General features: G+C 46.4%; 1 protein-coding gene across 1 annotated transcript in view; it reads right to left on the minus strand.

The window, feature by feature from the left end:
• BACH2 (BACH transcriptional regulator 2) overlaps positions 1-18589 on the minus strand; it is a 193445-nt gene extending 174856 nt beyond the window's left edge. Inside the window, exon 1 of the mRNA XM_075145492.1 lies at positions 18288-18589. The gene's annotated coding sequence lies outside the window, so the exon portion shown is untranslated. The remainder of the gene's footprint in view (positions 1-18287) is intronic.
• Positions 18590-23639: the final 5050 nt, after the last annotated feature.

The following is a 23639-nucleotide window of genomic DNA, read 5'->3' on the forward strand; positions in this document are numbered from 1 at the left end:
CAGAACATGCTCCCAGGGGAACGCAGAGGCCAGGAGCTCAGGACTGACCTCAGGATTTGCAGTCTTCCTACTTAATAACAACTGTTACGCTAGCACAATATAAGCCTGAAAGTCTGCGATGTAAAAATAAGGTCCCTACAATTAAATGCGAAAGTAAGCTATAGTGGACAATCCAAAAAGGAGGACCTAACTACGTCAGATTTTTGGACAACTGCTCAAAGTGGGCAGTTTCTTACATCAGCCTAATTTTAAGGTACAACTGTCATACAAGGACATAAGAACAGTTCTCTCTTGCTTTTGCCCTTAATGGAGACTCCACATAGAAGACCATCTTCCCCAGGGAGCAGACAGCATTGCTGCAGACTAAGAAGAGAAAACAACACCAAAGGGTGCAGGCCCCACAGCGTGTATCTGCAGCAGTGCCAGCTCAACACATTTCCATCTTCCCCTGTCTGCTTGATCGCATTTCTCCTCTACCACAGTTCACTGACACCTTACTTTTTCCACTTCAAATTTCTGTAGGCTTGCTTATGAGCAACACAGTGAAATGGCTGAGTTTGAAGCATCTTTAAAAAAAGGTTTTGGTTTTGTTTCCCTGTGCCCGCCCCCCCCAACCTGAATGTTTCATTGATACGGGTTTTATTAATAGCTATTCTGGTGCAAGTGGATGCATGGTCGTAGAGAGGAGAGGGTGAAACAGGAGCCCCAGGATGGAAAACTTCAGTCCACTGGAGAAGCCCCATGTGAACCCACGCTTTCAGCTTAAGTTAGCAGTTATAGGTGACTGCAGAGCCATGAGATTTTGGCTTAGCCGAACACGAATACAACTGCCCTACCTACAGCAGCAGGTACAACGGTGACACACTCTAACGCAAGGCATTTAAGGTGCCACCAGAAGAGCAAGGTGTGTGATGCTCTTATTTCTGGCTGCTGCCTGTAGTAAGGCATGGACCAGCATCATCTGACCAAAGATGCACGGAGCAAAGAGGTGGAAGGGCCTTTCTCTCCCTGCTGGAAACCTACCGGAACAATAACCACCTCACGAAGGGTACCACAGAAACTTTGCACGCTCACTGCCGATGTCTGCACTGTCACGCTTCTGGCTCCTGGTGCCCTGTCCATGTGTATTTCCGACAGGGCAAAGGGGATATTCCTGTTTCAGCCACTAGTTCAGTTATCGATGCAGGCACGTTCTCTGTGCATCATAAGCCTCCTCTCTATCTGCCGAACACAACTGGGAGGGGAGGGAGTAAAGGGAGGAAGATATTCTGCATTTATGTTTCCGTTAATTCAGCAAGAGAAATAGATCAAACGTTCATTTAGTCTGTGTTCCAGGACACTTCTCCTAGACACTATATATAGTTTCTCAGATACCAGCGTCTCCCTCACCTACATATTCATACTAATCCATATAAAACTATGAGTCATTACACAAAGTTCCATCCAGAAGAGTAAGCCATTCATCCTTTGGGGAGGAGGAGGAGAGGGGAAATTAAGAGCTGTTTCCAATTTAATTGGCAGACTTTACATTTTTGTTCTGCTTCCACTGGAAAGTGTGGTGCTGATTTTTCTGCCACAGCTTGCAAGCACAGTGAGATCTCGATCTGCTTCATTTATGTCTACCAGTAGGACCTCTAAAAACAATTAAAATAAATTAGAATTGTATTTTAATTAGAATGCAATTTCCATGTGCTGAACTAAATACTTGTGTTGTTTTGGGGATTTAAATGTTTTAAAACTTCCTGCAACTGTTAGGTCCCTTTTTCACCAAATGGATGGTAAAATGGCAGAGTTTAAATGGCACATTGTAACTCTCACCAACTGCTCAAACCTCCGTGTCGTATCTTGAGAGCACGATATTTTCTGAACTCATTTTGAAAAAGGGAGAGAAGTAACATGGATTCACTTACGATACTCTGCAGCATACCCTCTCCTTTTGCTTTTATACAATAAAGCACATGTATGCCCCACCCTGTCCTTTTACTGTATCTTCTACTCAAAAACATGGTTTCCTGTACGCAAGCAGCTCTTTTTTGGGGGAGAGTTAATTTTGAAGTGAGGTTGCATAGAAAGCAGCAACTTGGAAGAGGTAAGTGTTTTAATTCCTACATTACCTACTCCGACACGGGAGTTTTAATTATATGTTCCCCTTTCCAATGTGACAGAGGACGGGGCTTTGATTGTCTTCCCATTTTTTACTCTCTGTGTAATTTCTGATTTTTTTTTCAGCTGCTTCTTGGCTTTGCACCACCTTCTCTCTCGCTTTCTAATCCAACGATTCCAGCCTGGCAGCTGCACACAACATTTATAGCTATTTCAACTCAACCTCCCTCATCTTGTTCCTTTTTGCAAACAGCCCCTAAACCAGGGTGGCCCGTCTTTGTTTCCCGAGTAATTCAAGGGCCATTCCTATGGACTGCATCACCCGAGAGGCACAAGGGCTCTGCTGGTGCAAGGACCGGCCGTCACCCTGCCGGTGTTGAGATAGGGGAAGTCCACAGGAGCCCCCAGGACCACCAGCAAGGCAGCCCCAAGGCAGCACTGAGCAGCAAATGCTCCGCAGAAGGACTGGCACCTTCTACTTGAGCTGCTCCCAGAGCTCCTGCAGTGCTCAAGGAGTGATGCCCGGAAGACCTGATCTATACAAGGATTTTGGCAAGTAGACTGCAGGGTTACAAAGACCGGCCACCTCAAGTCCAAAGCAAATAATACACAAGAAACAACAGCTAGGCGGTCTTTCTGCAGGAGACGAACTTGAGCCAAAGTGCTACGAGACTTTCAACACCATTTCCCAAATTAAGTCAATTTAATTCTGTATGACTTTGCTAACGATTCACGTATCTTGCTGCAACTTTATGGGGCACTAGACTTTCCTGAAGTTAATCCTTTTCAAATCATGTATCAAGCCTTAACACTTCCACAAAGGTTGCGTATCAACGTTTTCAAAGTGTCAAACACACAGTCTAGAACTACTGTTGGGTCCTTTAGTTGCAGTCTCAATTAACAACGAGATATGAGGTGGCACAAACATCAGAAAGACTGCTCTACACCTCTGCTTGGTATCTAACAGCCACATTTGACAGCTTAACTCGCTCAAGCTCCCCTGGAGCAGAGCGTTTGGAGCCCGTGTCAACCACGAGCTGATGCCAGATATTCCAGGTACCTCCATGGGGAAAACACCCTTTTCTTCAGTAAGAAGAGGTGTAAGAGCTATCCTGCTCCATAGCGGAACACGACACGAACTGAAAAAAAAGGTAATCAGTAGGCACTAAAGCTGCACAATCTGCTAAGAAAGAAGGGAGTTATATTAATCAGATGTGCGTATAAGTCGGCTCCCTTCCATTCCCACCTCCTCCCCAAGCCAGCGTGTGCAATTTTTTCTTCACCGTTAGTACGACGGCAGTGTAGCTTGCTAGACTATAGCGTTTCATCTGAAACACAAGGCAATATGAGCACACATGCAATACACTCAACAAATATCCAAGGCATTAAGCAGCACCTGAACAGTTAAGGAAAATTACAGGCCCTCAAGTAAAAATTTCAAAATTACAAGGAAACGAATCTGTACTTGCAAATGTTAACACCAAGCTTCTTGGGGTACGGCTGCAGAAGAAAGGCATCTCATCTAAAGAGAGACAGTCTCCTTGCAAATTCCAGGTATTTAAGCTCTCTTTTTATTTAGTTTTAAGGCTCACAAACAGTTTGTATTAGACATTTAAACCTTAAAGGCTATGAAATTATTTAATCTCAAAAAACGATCTTTGAAAGGCAAAAAATGCATACTCGTAGCTGACAAGCAACAGTCAGGGGAAACTTTTTCTTTTTCTTTTAAAATAAAGTTATGCTTCTTGCCTTCTAAAAGTTGTGGAAACTTTTAAAGGTAGAGAAGGCCATGACAAAAAAAAAAAAAAAAAGAAAAAAAAAAGAAAAAAGAAGAAATGCAACACTAGGTAATTTTAAACACTTTGCATACCTAAAAAGGGCATATTAAACCACAACCTTAGTCATAAACCTACAACAGCAAATCAGTAAGAGCAAAGACAAAGCACCGCAGGCGCGACCTGCAGCCGCCCGGCTGTCGGCGAGGCGGCGGGTTCGAGCGTACGACAACACGCGGCAGAGGAAGTGGATGTCGTACCTCGCCCCGAGCATCTCCTCCTCCGCCCCCCACCCTCCTCCGACCACCTGTAGCAGCCTCAGAGGAAGCAGACGCGCTCCCACATACTTTCCAGCCACGCTGCGCCAGCCGCAAAGTACGCACGCAGCCATCGGCACACGTGTGAATACACATACATGGAGCACCAGCCTCAAGTCTTTCTGCAATGATTGACCTACTTTGCAGGCAGTCGGACTTTCTTTCTTTTCTCTTTTTTTAATTTAAAAAACAAACCAGAAAAGCAGCCCAAGGGGCAAGACAGACCCCTCCATCCCATTCGTGCCCTTTCCCTTTCTCCCCCCCACGCACACCTACCCACACCTACACAGTGCTGGAAAACGGCTGTAAGCAGGGCACTACCACTAGCGCGTCCTGGGTATTGGAAGCTGTGGTTTTGAAGTTAAATACCCAGCAAAGAAATTTCACCCTTTTGACCAGAATTTTCCATAAGCTATTGAACAGGGGTTAGGAAAATAAAAAAAAAAAAAAAAAAAAGAAAAAAAGAGAGAGAGAAATGTCTAAATTTCCTCTCGTGCTCAGATGCGGCAGTATGGTTGAGATCACTTCTCTGCGATAAGCTAAAATTAGGGCAAAAAGGGCACTCGCCAAGTGCCTGAGAGAAGGTGCCCGGCTGCAGGGACCGCGCTGCTGGGCAGTCTGGGAGCCGGTGCCCGGGCAGCAGGACCTGGCTCGGGGGCTCTCCTCGCAGGTGCCAGAAGCGCACCCTGCCTCCACCAGCTTCAAATACGTTGCTATCAGTATCTTTTCATCAGTTGTCAGCCCTTAAAAAAAAACAAAAAAACATGCAATACCCCCCCCCCCCCCCAAAAAAAACCCCAGCAGCCACAGAAAAACAAGGTTAACTCCCCTAAACCCCAAATAAGAAAGGAGCAGAAGGGAACAAGTGGGGCTCGGGGAAGGAAGAGGTGCGGGATCTCTGCCATTAGGAAAGCAACTCGCTGTTCGAGGGTCCTCTGGAAACTCTCGGGACGCTTTGCATATTCTGCAACAACAACTTTCCGTCCTTGAGCCATTTCAGCCTCGCCAATACGCCGGAGGAGGGGCCCATGGGTGGGGAAGGAGTTAAAAACAAACACTGAAAAGCTATTTGTAAACTGTTTCACCCCGGCGATCATTTCAACCCGCGGTTTCTTTAACCGACTGAGCAGCACACCTGCAGAGCGGGTCGGGGCGGGAGACACCCCTCTATAAATACCCGGGAGCACCTCGCCCGGCTGCGCCGCCTCGGGCACCTCTCTGCGCAGGAGGACGACGCCGGTGTGCCCGTCTTCATGGGAATGTCCTAAACTTTACAGTCAGGAAACAAATGGAAGGTGAGCAGGGAAAAAAAAAGGAGGAAAAAAAAAAATTCCTCAGATAAAAATGCCCCGAATAAGATTTCAGCTTCGCAACAGTCAACACTGCCCTTATCTGGGTTTCAACAGCTACAGGGTCTCGGGCACCTGGTCATCTTTCCTTCACCCCACAGTCTCTTAACCAGCCAAAGAAAGCAGCTGTGCCAGGTGATAGACCAAGTACAGCCATAAATCCTGCAGCCTCCTCTGCCCCGTCCAGGTGCCAAACCCGGCAATTCAGCGATCCCCCGAACGCTGCGCACCCCTGTGAAAGGCAGGTGCCCGTCTCCTCTGGCGCCAGTTCAGCACTCAAGGTCTGTCGCCTGGTGTTGACCGCCGGAGGTCAGGAGCAAAAGGCTGGAAGCAAAGGCATTCCTCACAGTTTTGGTTTACTCATAATCCAACGAAACGGCACCAGTTCTCACCTCTGGGCGGATTACTTCCTTAAAAAAAAAACAAAACCAAAACCCAAACCAACTGCAGGCAGTGAATCAGCCATTGCTCGAGTCACAGGCGCACGGAGCGCACCCAACCCAACCAATAGCTGCACCGCCGACCTCAGCCCTTGCTCTTCTCTCCCCCCACCCCAAAACCAGCAAGGAGGCAAGCTCCTTCGTAATGCTCTGAAGGTTTAAATCAGAAACCTAAGAGCAATGCTGGTGTGGGCACAGAGGTCCTACGTGGGGTGGGGGAGAGCGGCGGGGGTTCGGCAGCCAATGGCTCCGCCGACCGGGCGCCCATCAGCAGCTCCCTCTCGGCAGAGCGCAGGAGGGCCACAGGCTCAGCCGCCTGCACCACCGACGGCAGGGGCTGCAGCGGGCAGCTGAGCCGCCTCCGCGGGTTCAGTGCCTCCTAGGAAGGTGGAAATTTTGAGTCTGGAAAACAAGGGAGCAATTTCATAATATGCTAATCTTACAGAGAGAGTTTCTCAGGCTATTCTAGTACGGCTTTTGGGTCCCTCCATATGCAATCCTACGTGGTTTAATTTTTTTGTTTGAAATCAGGCAGGGGAGCAGCACTCGTAGAGGTTGGCTCCCGGATGCCTTTCAACCAAAAGCAGGTGAAAGCTTCACTCACACTTGAGCCAACTGAGTGGCAGACATATCCAAGAAATTTTCAAATTCCAACCCAGCATCATTCCTGAAAAGTAAAGTTCAACAGCTGAAACTAAGACCGAACCAGAAACAAGTAATGTTTGAAATACGATAGTTGCAATCAGTCCAAAGAGGCAAGCGCATTAACTAACACTGCTGATGTTGGAAAATCTGCAGGTAATCAGGATGGGCAAATCTCAAAGGCTGATGTTCAAATAAGCATCCCCAGTATGGCTGTTTGTCCAAAGCTTAACCAAACTACTCAACCTCACTGGTGTGCCAAATCAGACTGCACGGAAAAACCTTTCAGAAGCCATAATTCTTCACACTGGAATGTGGCTACCAGGACATTTTGGGTATTTACGCGGACTGGAATTGGATTCTAGGAACGGGGAAATGGATCTTCCCCTACCTTTTCCTCAAGGCCAAATAATTTTTTTCTTATTCTGACAATAGCAGAGCATGACAGACTTCTGCTCTGACCCCGTTACGCTGCAGCAGGAGGCGGCCACAGGCTGCCTACAGACCCTACAACCAAAGGCTATTCCTTCCCATCCACTGGCTTTCACATTGCCTGTTTACAGAACTGTGGCACCAGGGACACCCTAAAACCATCTGCACCACAGGATAATTACACACAGAGGTGACGACTTCGCTGCAAGAAATGGACTGAAGTTGCAGAGGAGGATGACAGATGCCTGCGGAAGAAACAAGGAAAGTGTCGGGCCAAGCAAACCACTTTTGGTACCCATGTTTACCACCCCCACCTCACCCTACCCCCCGTGCATGCACACCCTCCCCACAGCACTCAAGTCTCTCCTGCACTTTGAATTCCTTTGCTGCTGAGCGTGGTAGTCAGCCCTTTCATGTTATTTTAGAGCAGACTGTAAAGACTTTGGTCCTATAAAGTTCTCCCATGACATTACTGACCTTGTTACTCTTTACGCTACTCTAGTTTCCACAAGAAAGAAAAAGGTAGTTAAAAATTCTCAAGTGATTCAAACAAGTACTGTGTTCATCTTCAGAAATGACTGGCATCACCTTGAGATCAAAATACCTACCTGATCGCTATAGGAAGGCTTTTGTGCTGGTTTTGGCTGGGATAGAGTTAATTTTCTTCACAGTAGCTAGTATGGGGCTGTGTTTTGGATTTGTGCTGGAAACAGTGCTGATAACACAGGGATGCTTTCGTTACTGCCGAGCAGTGCTTACACTGAGTCAAGGCCTTTTCTGCTCTTCACACCACCCCACCAGCGAGTGGGCTGGGGGTGCACAAGAAGCTGGGAGGGGACACAGCCGGGACAGCTGACCCCAATCGACCAAAGGGATATTCCATACCATATGACGTCATGCTCAGCATGTAAAGCTGGGGGAAGAAGAAGGAAGGAGGGGACATTCGGAGTGATGGCGTTTGTCTTCCCAAGTCACCGTTACGCGTGATGGAGCCCTGCTTTCCTGGAGATGGCTGAACACCTGCCTGCCGATGGAAGCAGTGAATGAATTCCTTGGTTTGCTTTGCTTGTGTGCGCGGCTTTTGCTTTACCTATTAAACTGTCTTTATCTCAACCCATGAGTTTTCTCACTTTTACTCTTCCCATTCTCTCCCCCATCCCATTGTGGGGTGAATGAGCGAGCAGCTGGGTGGGGCTTAGTTGCCAGCTGAAGTTAAACCATAACAGGTTTATAGCTTCAAGTTCTATATAGATAACACTTCAACAGCACAATCTTTTTTTTCCGACCAAAAAGAATCATGAAAAGCACCAGAAACATTTGCAGCAGACAGCTGACACCAATTCCAGCTTTCCTTGCAAGCTATTTTCACTAAATTGGTCTTGATAGCATCACAATTTGTTGAGGTAGGGAACAATATAAATTAACAAAGTCGTGGCAGTCTGGGGAGGGAAATAAGGAGGCAATATTTATCTGTTGAAAGTAGTTGCTGCGAAGAAAAACAAGAAGCATTACACTGATTAAGTAATACACGGGTTGGTGTACAACAGAACTTGTGTATTACATTTGCAACCTTGTGTTTTGCTTTAATAACTGGGGCTAGACAAAACAATTGGACTGTAGCTGTAGCACACTGCATGCAGACCTTACTTGCTTTGATCTTACGGAATGGTAAAAATTTTGAAGAGAAAGTTTAGAGATGATCTGAATGATGCTCACAGCTTTTTAAGCTTGGAATTTGGTGGTTAGTGCGTTAAGCATTACTCACTTTCTGAACAAAGTGGAAAGTTAACACAAATTGGCAGATGACTAACTGTCCAAGAAACAGATTACTGAATGAATCACTGACTCTACTTTTAGTCTAATAATAAGACAAATGAAGAGGAACAAGAAGGGGAAAAAGACAAACAAAAAATTTCCTTGCAGAGTGCTTATATTTGCACTGCCTGTGAACTTCCAGCTACGACAAACTACGCAACAACTTTATAATTTACCGTGACTTTTACATTGGGGTTAGCTCACTGACATGCCTCACGATTACTTCACACGATCAATTAATTTGGATTTCTGTAAAAAGAATTCTGCATCACACTTCCCCTCAGTACATATTTAATAACAGTCACAGGAATAAATGAAGGATTGGAAATGAAGTTAAATCGCTGAGCAGAGTCAGAAGCATTTGGCAGGTTACAGGTTCAACACACAGAAGCACCTCAGGCACAGCAGATACCTGAAGTTGACCTGAAGCAGAATTTAGGTTTCCCAGCTCAAGAGCAGGACATAACCAAAGGTCTGCAGACACTGATTTTTGCTAGTTGAGTTCTGGCCAAAAGTTTGCCTAATATGCATGGCCAGCATTCAGCTTTGCATAAAGTCACCACCGGTGCTGCTCAGGAACACAGGAGAACGGCGGCAGCGCCGTCCCCCTCCCAAACAACGGCCGACTGGCTCCAGCAGCCACGCAGGGTGAAGCTACGTGCCACGGCTCGAGGGCATCTGGGTTTGCCAATTGGCAAACGCCCTGCGTCCCCCCTGCTCCCACTGTCTCCCCTGTTTTAGCTCGGTTGCTCTTTGGACCTGGGGTCTTACTCATTGTCTAGAAAATTAGCCAGGGCTAAGAGAATGGTAAATTGACATGTGCTAGGTTGGAAAGTTGAATCAGCTCAGCAAAGTCCAACAAGCGCACGGCCAAGCAGGACCTCCTGTTTGCACCCAGCAGCCCAAGGGGTTACCAGCTCCTAACTTTATCCTCTTGTTATAAAGGACGAGGTTAGACTCTCTCCTTCACCTGAGCAAATTCAAGCCGCTCTGATCATCTGCTGAACCCGTTACTCAACATCTCTAAGTGCACACACTTGCCATCATCCCCAGAGTGATGAAAGGTTGCAAGGAAGACCTGAGGGTCTAGGATTGCAGCCACCTGGTTCAAAAAGCTCTTCACAGTCACCAGGTCTCCTCATCTCCTCAGCTATAACTTAGGTTTAAAATCTAAATTCAGGAGAGCTCATCACAGCTGGAAGACAGGTGACACAACCAGGTCACATCAGGCCAGGAGCAACCAGAATCAGGTGGGAATAACAACAGTTACTTGAATATTTGCAAAAGATAGTACTTTTGCATTTTGTTAACGCAGAAGACTTGCTTGATTGAGTTCTGTTTTCCTCTAACGTTTCTTTCAATTGTCTGTTGCAAACACAAGCCAAAATTAAATAGCCCAAACCTCTCATCATGCCCTGGCAGCAAGCTCTTACTGCCAAGCTACAGGTCAGGCTGCTAATGGTTTTCTGCAGTACCACCACATTGCAAAAGCAAGACAAGAGTGACCCTCAGGAGATGGGGCATGATGCTGTGATGGTCATTGCACTTTGGGGACCAGGTGTCCGATGGTCAGCTCTAGGTCTTTTAACAAATTTTGGTTTAATTTGATCCCTCACTCAGGTCCTTGCCAGACCCTGCAGTAAACTCAACCAGCAGAAAACTAACCCTACACATACAATGAATAACCTTCTGCCAATTTAGCTCTCAGGGCTAGCCCACTGTGGGACGAGACAGGTGCCAGGGCAACCACAACAAAAGGAGAGGAGATGATGCAGAGCGGAATCACAGTCTCAAAATTCAGTAGCGACAGCATCTGTTGCCCTTCACAGGTCCAGCCCTCAGTGATTTTGGACACACATCCCGTTTCCGAGTCAGCAGAGCTCAGAACATGGATGAGATTTAGAGGCGTTATTCATTCGTCATGACCCAACCCTCATGACACTTCCGATGGCAAGATTTTCTAAAGACAAGCTGAAATCAGAGCGCTGAACCTATGTCCCCTTGAACGCTGAATAACCACTGACACCATATTTTGCAGTCCTTACCGATTATTCTTCCGTGAACTTCAGTAAGAACTGTTCATAAATAAATCCCTTAAGTCGGGAGTTGGCCTTTTCTGCAACACCAATCTGAAAATAGTAAAATCTTTCTTATTGTTGCCATGTAACAAACAACTGGATTTTCACATGTTTCAAAGTTATATCTCCACAGGCTTCTGCGCCTCTATTTTTAGTGCGCCTCTCCCAGTAAGAAGCTACAAGACAAAGATTCTCCATCATAGTCTGGTTACACAAGAAACTAACAAAGGTATTTCAGCACAATCCAAATTAGCTACATAAATATATTTAATATTTAGTGGTAAAAGATGCCCGCTGACACTGAGGGAGCTGGGATAGGTCTAGATTTACTGATGATCTGCCCCAGAATGGATTTTGTAAAAAGCCCACTCTGCTTTTAAAATAGAATAATAAGAAACAAAGAACCATCGCATCCTTATAAGGAATAACTTACTCGTATAAATATTGCAACAACAGAGAAAGTAAACACGGAGGTTTCATAAATGTTGGAAATTTCACTCTAACAGGGAGGAAAAGACTAGCTCTGCCTCATTTATAGTCTTTAAATCTTGTAACAACACACGCAACTTGAAAGCAGGCAGCAACATCGTATATCAATGCAGCAGATCAGGAGACACGATCGGACTACCACTAAAAGCAGAACACCTTGCATAAAAGAATTAAAATGTGATATACTGTAACAGCATGGAGGGCATGCTCTGCTTACATGAAAACAAAATAACCTTGTGTTTACACCGTAGGGTCTCAAACAAAATGCAGCATGCGCTAGGGGTTGCTTCATTGCACTGAACATGGGGCAGAGTCTTTACAGAAAGATTTCAGCCTCATAGGTAAACAGCTAAAAGGATGCCAGCACATTTGAAAACTATCACTTAAAAAAAAAAAAAAAAAGAAAAAAGAAAAAAAGAGAGAGAAAGAGAAGAATTTAATAGATCACTTTCTGATTTGCCCTTTTTTCAGTATCACTTTCAGTACTGGAAGACGTGCGTTTCCTCCTAGGTAATGACAGACACATCCTGCAGTTGTCGTTTATTCTTCACCTCCTGTTTTCTGTTTACTTTCCTCTCTGGATCCTCTGATCCCAGCTCAAACAGCAATACAGGTCACTCAGCAATCTTACTGTCCTCTCTTCACCGGAGTGGAAGAGAGGTGGAGAACAGCAGCTCGGCAAGATGAGGTAGTGTGCCAAGTCTTCCCCCACTCAACATAAATAGATTATGTTTTCCAGATGCGCATCTCTGACATCGAGGCTAAGTGTCGGCAACACTCACTGCGGTAAAACGCGAAACACCGAGGAGACAGGAGAAGGGAAGATTTTGGCACCGCAAGCAGTGGTATGATTAGGGTTTTTTTGGAGGGTACGAGACCTTTCACTGTTGCACAGCAAATCACTAAAGCTTCCATAAGTTTTAAAGGTCTTCCACAGTTTTATTATTAGAAGTAGAAACCCTACTGATACTGATGAGTCATTTGTATTGGCGGAAACCAAGAACACCCATTTTCTTCATGTGTTACAAAGCTCTGAATGTGGTTTTCTATTCATTACTGGTCCAAGTAGTTGACTAAAAACAAAACAAGTGACAAGAACTCACCTTACTGTTATTAAAAGCTGGTTTATACCAGCTGATTTTGTTTATCACACTTTTAGAGAACGCTTATTTTTCGCCCCTTTCCACAAAAAGAAGAAAAATACACAAAAGACGACTACTCCGTGACAGTCAATCCAGAACTGCAGATGGGTAATTCACTCCGCTTCTGCAAAGGCTTTTGTGATCAATTAAGAAAGGAAAAAGAAAGGAGGGAAGAGAAAAAACCACAACAAGCTCAGTTAAAAAATCATCAGTCAGCAGGAGCTATCGTTTTAGGATCCTTATGAGTAATCAGAATAGAGTCTGTAAATAAAGAAGCAGTTGTACGAGAGCGTAAGTTTTCATCTTCATGCAAATGAAGGAATCCTTTCACGCTAGCGGCCAGCGTTATTGCCACACAGGAGATAAAAACCAGACTAAGAAACAGCAAAACTCTAAAAATTAAAGATAGCTAAAACTATCAGAATTCCTTGCTGGCTTTGAAGAAAATTTCTGCCATAAAGGGGGTGGAGGGTAGGAGACCGTACAGCTTGCAACTGGCAAGGGAAAATACAATTCATACGCTGGACTTGCCATATCCAGATTGGGAACAATGCTCAGGGGGACTTTTTTTGGTAGCGTCCCATTCACAAAAAAAGAAACAAAATAAATCCCAGAGGTTTAATCCTGCTGAACATCTGTAGCATCTAGATGCACTTCGAGTGCAAGCTCCACAGCGGTGCAATGAATTTCTACTTTACACTATGCACCTAGCAGAACAGCAGCCTGGCAAAATTTTTATATTACTGGGGAAGAAAACCACAGCAAAGCAGTGACCGGAGAACTGAAAATAACCTTTGAACAATGGCTCGGCAGTGACAGTCTCTCTGCCTGCGCCTCCTATTGTGGATAGTTTATAGCGAGGGTAGCTCCAAGCTGCACCAGACACGTGAGTCAGCAAGAGCAGCTTGTAGGAAAGTGCTGACATGTTCAATTGCTCTCAAATACACTGAACACACCTACCCACTAAATAAAAAACAGGCTGCATGCAAATCGGGGCAAAGGAACACCTCCACACCTACAGTTCCTGTTTTCCTAGTTCAGGTTTAAATTTTAAAGCGATCACTAATAAAGAAAAAAAAAAAACCTCAGTGGATGTGAGCTATAATAAGTAGCTATGATTAAGTCTCAAGGGTTATTTTGTTTATTTAAACAGACATAACTGCTTTTCCTCTTTTCAAAAAACAAAATTGGTTCTCCACAGCCCAGAAGCCCTGCACGGTGACAAGCAGTAAACAGTTCCTGTTTTTCTTAGCGGAGAGACTCCTTTTGAACCTATGCACCAAAACCCATCTACTCATCACAGCCTGGCTGAGTGTTTTCAAAGCTCAGGAGCAAAAAAATAAGCTTCCAGCTTCCATTTCAACTCCTACTAGAGGTAAACAGAAAATTCCCAGGTTTTTCGTTCCTAACAGCTTTTCAAGCATCTGTTCCATTGATATAATAGCAGAGAAAGTTATCGGTCAAGCTGTATGCAAATTATAGGTCTTGGGAATAAATCCGGGAGGATCTGACCCTTTTAGGTCAACTTTCAAACTAAAAAGGAGAAGAAAACAGCGTACCTCAGGTCCCGGTGCCTCTTGCCCCTGCAGCCACCGCCACCTCCTTCTCTCCTTCCTTTGAGGCACTGAATCTAAAGTGGTCTGAGGGCAGGTTTGCACCAAGCGGGTGTAAACAGCAAAGGGGGAGCAGAGGCAGAGGAGATCGGGGAGGGATGAGGGGTTGTGCACGGAGGGGCAGCCCCCTCACCCACACAGGAGCTGCAGTTCAGCCCCCACCGCATTAGGAGCTTTTTGTAGGCAGCCTGTTTCAAGCCAAACGGGGACACATCTATCCATCTGCTGAGGTGCCAGTGCAGCGCAGCTGGTGTTCTTCAGGTTGTTGCTGTGGCTCTTTCTGCATAAAGATCAATACCATCAAACAGAGGAGTCTTCTGAGCCCGATTTTTGACAGATCGAAGTTCTGCCGTACATGTAAACTTTTAGCATAAAGGTTTTTCTGAACTTATTCCCTTGTTCCTTTTTATTTACCTGTTCTGAACATGTGGTTGCTCTTTGATCAATACCATTAGTTCTAGTAACTCAGGAGCTTTGAGTCCATCACTGGCCACAAAGGCATTTGTATGCATTCCACTGCTTGCCTGCTTTAAAATTATAATTCATAGTCCAAGAGTGGCACAGTAAGTAGTGCTCTTTTCAATCCACCACAAAGATGTTTCTGCCTAACTAAAAGGCAAAACTAACACATCGCAACTCAGCTGGCAATATTCATACATTTTACATCTTCTTGATGCAAGCTTCAAATGAATGCATAATATTCAGACAGCTGCCAAGGTTAATGTCTTTTGGCTGAATTTAAAGGAATGATGACCATTTTTTGTAAAAAGCTGAACAGGTATTTTGAGCACTACTCTGGAAAACCTTAGGGAGTTACTGGGGGTAGAAATCTACTGTCCATTCAGCTACTACAAGAAAATCATTTAGGCACCTCCTCAAAGATCAGAACTGCAGTATCAGAAAGACTCTCTTCCACCTTTTCTTAAAGCATTTGTAGTCAGGAGGAACACTGAAAACAGCAGGACTAACTGGGACTTAGAGAAAGCTTTAAGTTTAAATCCAAATTTTCTTCAACACATTAATAGAATGACTGGTATATTTCCCCTAACATAGTTCAACCCAGAAACCACTAATACATGACCATCACATCCAAAATGAGCTGAACAGGAAATTCAGACCCAGAGGTGAAAGATGGAAGCATGCATGCCTTCAAATGTCAGTCAGATCTGCTAAACACTACAGGTATGTTCATGCAACTTGTAAACTGAGAAGCCATTCAGAGAGCATTCCTTTGAGTGAAAAGGCATGTACATTTTGATTTGAATATATAAACCATGTTCATACTACCTAAATTAAAATCACAAGAGACTCTGTTCACGTCACAAAATAAGTGTTATTCAATTTACACCAACAGTTTATTACATAAAAATGTCATTACTACTGAAATGATTACTTTGCATATATTAATGTTACACATCTCATTTTTCAGCTTAGTGCCATAAACGACTCTTAGCTACACTCTAAGAGGACTCCTCTTTATCTGTGCGTATGTGAAGTCCTAACCAAAAAGAATATCACAGGCACACAATGAGAAAACATCTCTTTTTATTCTTCTTGGATTTTTAAAATGAAAAAAAAAAAGCTATCACCGATTTACTTTTTTTCATCGCTGGTGATATTTTTAGAGAAAACCTTAAGTAAAATAACTAATTGGCAATCACACTGCAGCCTCGTTAAGAAAAACAGCCACTGCACTTCAGAACAAAAAATCAAGCAATGAAAGTTTTAAAATAAGCAAAGGCAAGCAACTTCTGTCACATATTCCACACTACACACCGTCTATACGGGGCTTTATTTTCAGCTCTCTTTGTCATTAATTGCGCGCACACAGAAAGACATACGCAAGATTGCTATACCGTATGAGGATTTTATTAAACTCATTGATTGCAATGAGTCTCAGGTCTTCTACAATGTCAAAGATTTACCAGAATCTCCTCATATTAGGAGCACCATGTCAACACCTATTTACTGGGATTTGGACCATTATTCTCAGCTAGCAATTCGGGTGCTATCTCTTAACTTTTCTTCATGTCCAGCACAGAAGAGCGAACAGCCGATGTTTTCTTGCTGCAGAACAAATGACAGAAAGCAAAGAGGGAAGGAGAGGAGGGTGTCCCACCTACACCACCAGCGCATCCTGCCAGCGTGCATGACGTTAATACCAACACACATTCGAGATGACCTCCAGGTCAGAAAAGGACTACGAACACCTGTCCTAGCACTGCTTCCCAGTGTGAGATATCTGGGCATAAACAATTGCTGATGATTAGCCAGTTGGGATCTGTCTGCATGTGCATCAGTCGTGCACCTTCTGTGCGCACCTTTCCCATCTAATCCTCACAACTGTAAAAGTTTTCAAAAAATTTAGTTGTTTAAGCACAAATTACACAGCGGCGTTGCCCAGCACCGCCCAGAAATGCAGACTCTGCTTCTGTGGAGCATTTCTGCAAAAGACCTCTAAATATCTTGACAACCACCCTATCTGCAAAATCACTAGGGACCTTTCTTGCCCACTTGACAGCTCAGTGTACTGGCGTACATCTGTTTGAATGGCTCGTCCAGCATTACAGAGCAAACTAACAGGAAAACTAGACCTACGACCCTGATCTTTCAATCCTCTACTTTTCCAATTAGTCACGGCTTCCTTCCATTTCTCGCAGAGCACCTTCAGAACAGCCTTTGAAGCTGGGGAGTCAAATGTGAAAAACAATGCTGAAAGCACAGGTTCAATACACCGCAGGGAAGTACAACGCCGATCCATTTTGCTGCACAAGTGCCCAGATCCCAGTGACGGGGGGCAGGCGGGTGGATACAAAAGGCAACACAGGCTTTTAAAAGAAAAATTCCACTTCAGATGTGGGCTTGTAATGCTATCTGTCAGATGTAAAGACTCCTAAAACACCGGTTTCAGGCTGTTGCTACAACAGCCCCATAGACAACAGCTTAATACACCACCTTATCGTTTTATTCTATCCATCTCATCAAACGCAATTATCTCAAATTTCAGTATTTACATATCTGAAGAAGTCTATTTACCCAAGCACCACCACCCTCTTCAAACTGCAGAGCATTCCACCATCTCCAGCAGAATCTCAGACAATTCCCAGCCTGAAAAAACCGACTCGTTTCTAGCTCGAGCCCCAGAATACCAAATTAAAATATGCACAACTTTAGCGACAGTTCCAAAGTCTTCGAAAATGGGCTTTCATCACGAAAACACTGACACGGCTTCAACTAGAGCAAACAGCAACATTGTAATTTCCCAACCTTTCCAACATCCTAAAGAATAATTCTAGTAAGACCTCACCCCTGCCTCACGTTTATTATTAAAGAATGAAAAACGCGGTTTACTCCGGAGCTGCCGGGGCTTCAGCAGCAAGGGCACGACGATCCCACGATAGCTGAAGCGTTTTAAGCAAGACACCCGCTGCATTACAAAAATAGCCCGCTCCACAAAAGGAGAGGCATGATTTCACACTCAGCGTCTTTCATGACAGCCAGCGTCTTCGCGGCGCACTGCCTCGCCGACTCGCTACGTTTTAACGATCCAAGAAACTGTTATCGGAGTTCGCATCTCCCTCCAGACCCACGAAAGCGGGGGTGGGGGACGCGGCGGGGACGGCGCACGCCCGGCCGTGCGGCGCGCTGCCCGCTTGCCCCGAGCGGCTGCAGGTGGCGGCGGCGGCGGGGCCGGGGGCAGGCACCGGGACGGCCCGTGGCGGGGGCTGGGGGCTGCCGGCCTGCCCGCCGCTGCGCAGCGGTGCGGAGCGGAGCGCGGTGCGGAGCGGAGCGCGGGGAAGCGCGGAGCGTGGCGCAGACGGACACGGGCAGACTCGGGCGCCTGCCGCGCGCTCCCCGTTACGCAACGCGCGTGTTTCCCACTTTAAGGAATAAGCAATAAGCGCTCCTGCAAAGCCCGCAGCCCCCCGCCGAACCCCGCGCAACAGCTGCTCGGGGAGGAGGAGGAGGAGGAGGGGAAAAAACACGCTGTCCCCCCACTCCCGTCCAGCCTCCCCCCAAACTTCGCCCCCCTCCCCCCCCGCCTTCCCCTTCCCCGGCGGGGCTGCCGAGCCGCGGAACAGGCGCACTCACCTCGCCTCCGCGCAACTTTCGGGGGTCGCCCCTCTCGCTGCAGCCTGGGGGCGCGGGGGGGAGGCCGTGGGGCGGGGCGGGGGGGGGGAAGGCTGTTACGGCTGAGGAGGTTTGGGGAGGGGGGGGGGTTGCTCTCGTTGTTGCTGCTGCTGTTGTTTCGGAAATTCTTATTAATATTTCTCTGCAGTCAGAAACCTGCACCCTCCCCCCCCCAAAGGAAAAAAAAAACCCCGACCCAGACGCTCATCACATGGCGATTGCTTTGAACCAGCTGCTTCCAGAGCCAAAGTCTTGCGGAGAAAAATAAAGGGGGAAGGGAGGGAGGAGGGGGCTGGCAGGGGGGCCGGAGGAGGAGAGAAAGCCGCAGCGGAGGGAGGGAGAGTGGGAGGGAGGGAGGCGGGGGGGGGGGAGCGGCACCGCGGCGGCTGTGTCGCTGCCGGAGCGGCACCCGGGGCCGGCGGCGGTGGCAGCCCGGCGGAGGCGGAGGAGGGAAGGCGGCGCTGCGCTGCTGCCGCGGCCGCTGCTGCCCGGCTCTGCCGCCCGCCCGCGCCCGCCGCCGCCGCCGCCTCGCGCGCCCCGGCCCAGCGCCGCCCCCGCCCCTCAATCGCTACATTGTTGACATTCGCAGGCTGACATCATCCTCCCCGCCCCGCCGCCCGCTCCATTCACAATAACGCTACGCCAACGGCGCAGCGCCCGCTCCCTCGCCTGCCCCGGCCCCTACGCACAAAAAGCGGCGTACGGCCTCTCCGCGAATAGCGGCGCCGCTGACATTCCACCCGCCCCGCCCCTCCGGCCGGGAGCGGGCGGCGCATGCGCAGGGCGGGCTCGCTCCCTCCCTCCCTCCCGCTCTTCCCGGGGAGGTGTGTGTGTGTGTGCGTGCGTGCCTCTGCCTATGCCTATGCGCGCGCGCGTGCCGCCGCTGGCGCCGGACCCCGAGCTGGGGCTCGCGCCGGCGGCCGCAGGGGTCTCTGGGAGCCGTAGTCCGGCGCGAGGGGCCGCCGGCCGCCATGGCGGCGGTGGTGGCGGTCGGCGGCCCGAGGAGGCCCAGCGGCAGCGGCGCGACCCGTCCCCGCCGCGCTGGCGATGGCCAGGAGCGGTGTGCACCTCCCCGGGCGGCAGGCGTGGGGGAGGCCGGGGCCCGCCAGCGCCGCCAGGCCTGGCCGCGCGGAGGGCGAGCGAGGGCGCGTCGCCCAGGGGCGCGGCTGTGGGCAGAGTGTGATGGGCAGGGCCAAAAATACCCACCCGGTCACCCCTCGCCGCCGGCGGAGCCGCCGTGTTGATCCTGGTGATATTTTACGCACTCCGCCCCCGGAGAAACCTCATCCCACTGCTATTGCCGACCGCGAGCGTCCAACAGTCATGAGTCAGCCCCGCCGAACATCGCAGGAATAGATAAGCGCTCCCGAGCCTAAAAACAAAAACAAAGCCCCATCCAGTGTTCCCAGCGTGAGAGCGTTGGTTGTTCTTCGCCTCGGCCCAGCGGGTGTAAGGTGCCTGTTTTCGAGCCCTTTCCCGGCCCGAGGCCTGGCGCCGTGGGCCCTCTTACCAAGCGGGAAGCTGCGATTCCTGCACATTACCCCGGTGCCGGCAGCCAGCGCTTCCGAGCGGGACCCCAAATGTCACGAGACGTGAAATGCAATCGGGAGAACCGGTAAATGAATAAACTGCATTCTACAAGCCCGAGTTATTCAGCCGGGCTGGGACAGAAAAACGTAAAGATGAAAGACGGCTGATAAAAAGGAAAGTTAGAAAATAAATGATTCACAATAGGGACCGTGGGTGAGATTATCTCTGGAGACATCTCTAATTAAAGGGCGTTGGATAACTAGAGGGTTACATTTTCCTGGGTCAGTGGTCTTGAAAAAGAAATTGCAGTTGCAGTAAATGTCAATAAAGAATGATGGTGACCTACTGCTAACAAAAGCCTGTTCAGTAATTAACATGTGCATGTTTGTTATTTTTTCTGTGTTTATGTCAGGGTTTTTTTGTACATTTTCATCCTTTCACTACAGATAGATGATACATAGTGTTTTCCGTATCTTTTAGAGAGGAACAATTTCTGTGAAGTTATTTCACTGGTGTCTTCTCCTGAAATTGCAGCAGCTCCATCGGGCTACCTGTGTTTTCAACTACAGAAAACTATGCAAATACTGTGTGCCAACACAAAATCAACTCTTTGTATGTAATGACAAATATACCGTCACTTTTCAAAAGCATAGTTCTCCCCTGGCTTGCATTTTGCACGGTTGTCCACTTGTGTAAAATGAAAAGCATTTTAGTTCAGTAGCATTTTACCCCTTCTTTTCCTAGCCACGTGCAGCTGCAGAATAGCACCCCACTGGAGAATTTGACTCATAAACTTCACTTTCCAAGTAATGTTCATATAAAGCCTTGCTCACAAGTGCCATTTAGGTTCTGGTTCTGCAGACATATATAGTGTTAAGCATGTCGAAAGTCCCACACTGTGTAGGGGACTTGTCATGTGTTTAAACGCTAGCAGGACTGAGTCTCCTTGTTGCCTTGTTTTTCCTAGAGACAAAAAAATAATTTTGTACTGGCGTGAGAGATAAAAATACTATATTGAGAAGGACGGAGAGATAAAAATAAGCCGTGCAGCATTTGTAATGCTTTAGTTAGCACGCTACGTGCCCATTATGCCACTGCATTCGAAGTGCACATATTATGTTATTTACAACACACCACAGGAGATACGTCTCCAGGTAGTCAAAGCCGGCCAAATAGAAAACTGAACAAAGAACCCTGTATACACCTCTGCCCATAGCGCACATTGCTGAAAGGCACAATAATTGCCATTTATCTTACTGGCTAACATTTTAAAATGAATGTTACTATTTGGCTTAAAGGGAGCATAAAGTGAAAATGTCCATTTTAGGTTTTATTATTCTGTTTACCCTGTGATAAAATTTGCGGTGACTTCAATGCGAACCAGATGCCGCTCGTGCAGGACGGAGATCGGCACAGAGTGAAAGAAGCTAGAGCCAAGCCGGGATTGGGCCCGCAGGCTTTTTGAAAATTCACCAAACGCCTCTATGCAGCTTTTGGTACCCAAGTGCTATTAATAATTTTGTGACCAGCTCATAATGGAAGACAGACTTCAGATTCCTCTATATCATTCAGCTCGTGATTTTATTATGGTCGTTATATCTCTACGTAACACTAGAAAACTGGGGAAAAACTGACAGAGTTGATTTTCAAAGACAGAAGGAATATTACATGAACCGAATGAAACCTACTGTTTAAAAATGCTATTTTTATATCATGTATTTTACATTTTAATGCATTGGCTTCCCAATACATTCCCAAACTGCTTGTATTCCAGCAACAAATCCAGTCTGACCCTGTTTCCATTGCAATCAACTATCTCCACGCCTCAATTTTTGTATATGTAACTATTTCTGGACCATTTTTCTTGAAGTACAGCCAAACATATATTCCAGACAAATGTGAATTATTTGAAGAGATGTCATGTACGGTCTCTCAAAATGATCCACAATTTGTCAAGCAACGACAACAAAATAAGGTAAGAATAAATGTGAAGAGGTATCATTTAGAAGTTATCCCGTGAATACCTGAGGGATAATTTGCCATGAATGCTGCAACGCTATCCTTGAGAAAAGGCTACATCCACACATTCAACAACTGGTTTTAGCTCAACTCTATGGACAAATTTCCTGGTTACACATTACCTTTACGAATTAGGTCTTAATTAGGTGGTTCCTCCACACAGCCGTGACTTCATCCCTTTAGAGAGGACCGCCTGGTTGAGCTTATGGCACTTGACCTACTTTTCAGTGTTTTCTTTATGGATAACACAAAACTTTCCAGAGTATCTGAATGATGAATATCTATTTCAATCATATTTCACATGTAAATTTAAAAGATTTTAAATGGAACCCAATATTGTAAAGCATGTCCCAACATCCCTTTCTGAGATCTCATTTGCATATCAATCTCGTAACTTGAATAGTCTTAATAGTGCCACTTGTTGGAGAGCTCTGTGTATTGCAAGGTATTTCAATCACGTATTTATAAAAACAAATTGCTTTTTCCTGGTGATAGGTAATTCCTAATTTAAAGTGCTACGGGAAGAGATGACAGTGCTGCACAGAACAACGTTTGTTGCAGTCTCGGCTTCAACCACGCTGGCTCGAAGACTATGAATGAGCAACACGTTAGTGGATCTTATGCAACTGGATCTTTACAATGGTAATGAAGGAGTGAAAAAGGAAAAATAAGGACAAGTCTTGCGGTTTTTAATTGAGGAAATTGTCATTTCCTTCCGAAGTACATTTTACTCTGCAGCATTTGGGTGAAAAAGATCAGCTTTCCTGGATAAGCCCCGGTGCTGCGTACAAATGTAAGTCATTATTGATAATTATGCACATATTCTCCTGGGTTGTGCAGGTAGAATTCATGAAATTGCATCATTTTCTTTGCAGTGATTAAGAAATTCACAGTTGATTACTGATTATACTACAGGCACCATATGTCTTTTCGCAACCAGACTCTAACACACCCCAGGTACATTGCGTTTCCAGGAGCACTGACAGTACGAACAGCACGCCCTGAGTCAGTGGCTGTGACGGCTACGAAGGAGACATTGTCATGGTGCGTGATATCAAAGATCCACAGTGTAATGTCTCCGCAGCGTGGCTTGACATCACATCAAAAGCTCCACAAAGGAACATTTGCCATGCACAGAGCATCAGATCTCTGGCATGATATTTTGAGGAGCTGGTGAGATATAATATTTGAAATATATTGAAGTATTAACAAAGTGTTGTTGCTGGGATTAAAATTATAGTGTCAGGAAGCAAGGCAGGAAAAAATGGTAGGCACTGACCTTTAAAAAAATAGATGCAGATAACATAATAGAAAGGGAATTTAAGGAGCTGTTGACTTTGTATGTCAAGAAATCGAGGGTCAGGAATCATTAAGGTTTACGCATTATTTCCAAAACATGTTCTGTGGTCGCTAAGTCAAAAGGTAGGGTCTTCTCTGGTGTTTATCTTTTTCAAAAAAAGAGAAGAAAACTGTTCAGACCACCTCCTTGCTGGGGTTGCCGGACTTTGGTTTGACATATAGTAATTCGCGAAAAGTAATTGCAACACCTATGCTAGACAGATAGGATGAATGGCTTAAAGATTATTCTTTCCATTGGTGCTACAGGAGGTCAGAATTTGTCAGCCCCAGAGCAAACACAATCCTAACAGCCTTCTGGTCTCTTGAAGTTCAGTGCCGCGAGAGGCGGTCCAAATGCAGCCCACAGCCCACAGCTGGAGATAGCCAGTGAGGTTAAGGCTTTGTCCTTGCCCATTTTGTCTTTAA

This window comes from Calonectris borealis, chromosome 3 (assembly GCF_964195595.1).
Source record: "Calonectris borealis chromosome 3, bCalBor7.hap1.2, whole genome shotgun sequence".
In the NCBI taxonomy this organism is placed as follows: Eukaryota; Metazoa; Chordata; class Aves; order Procellariiformes; family Procellariidae; genus Calonectris; species Calonectris borealis.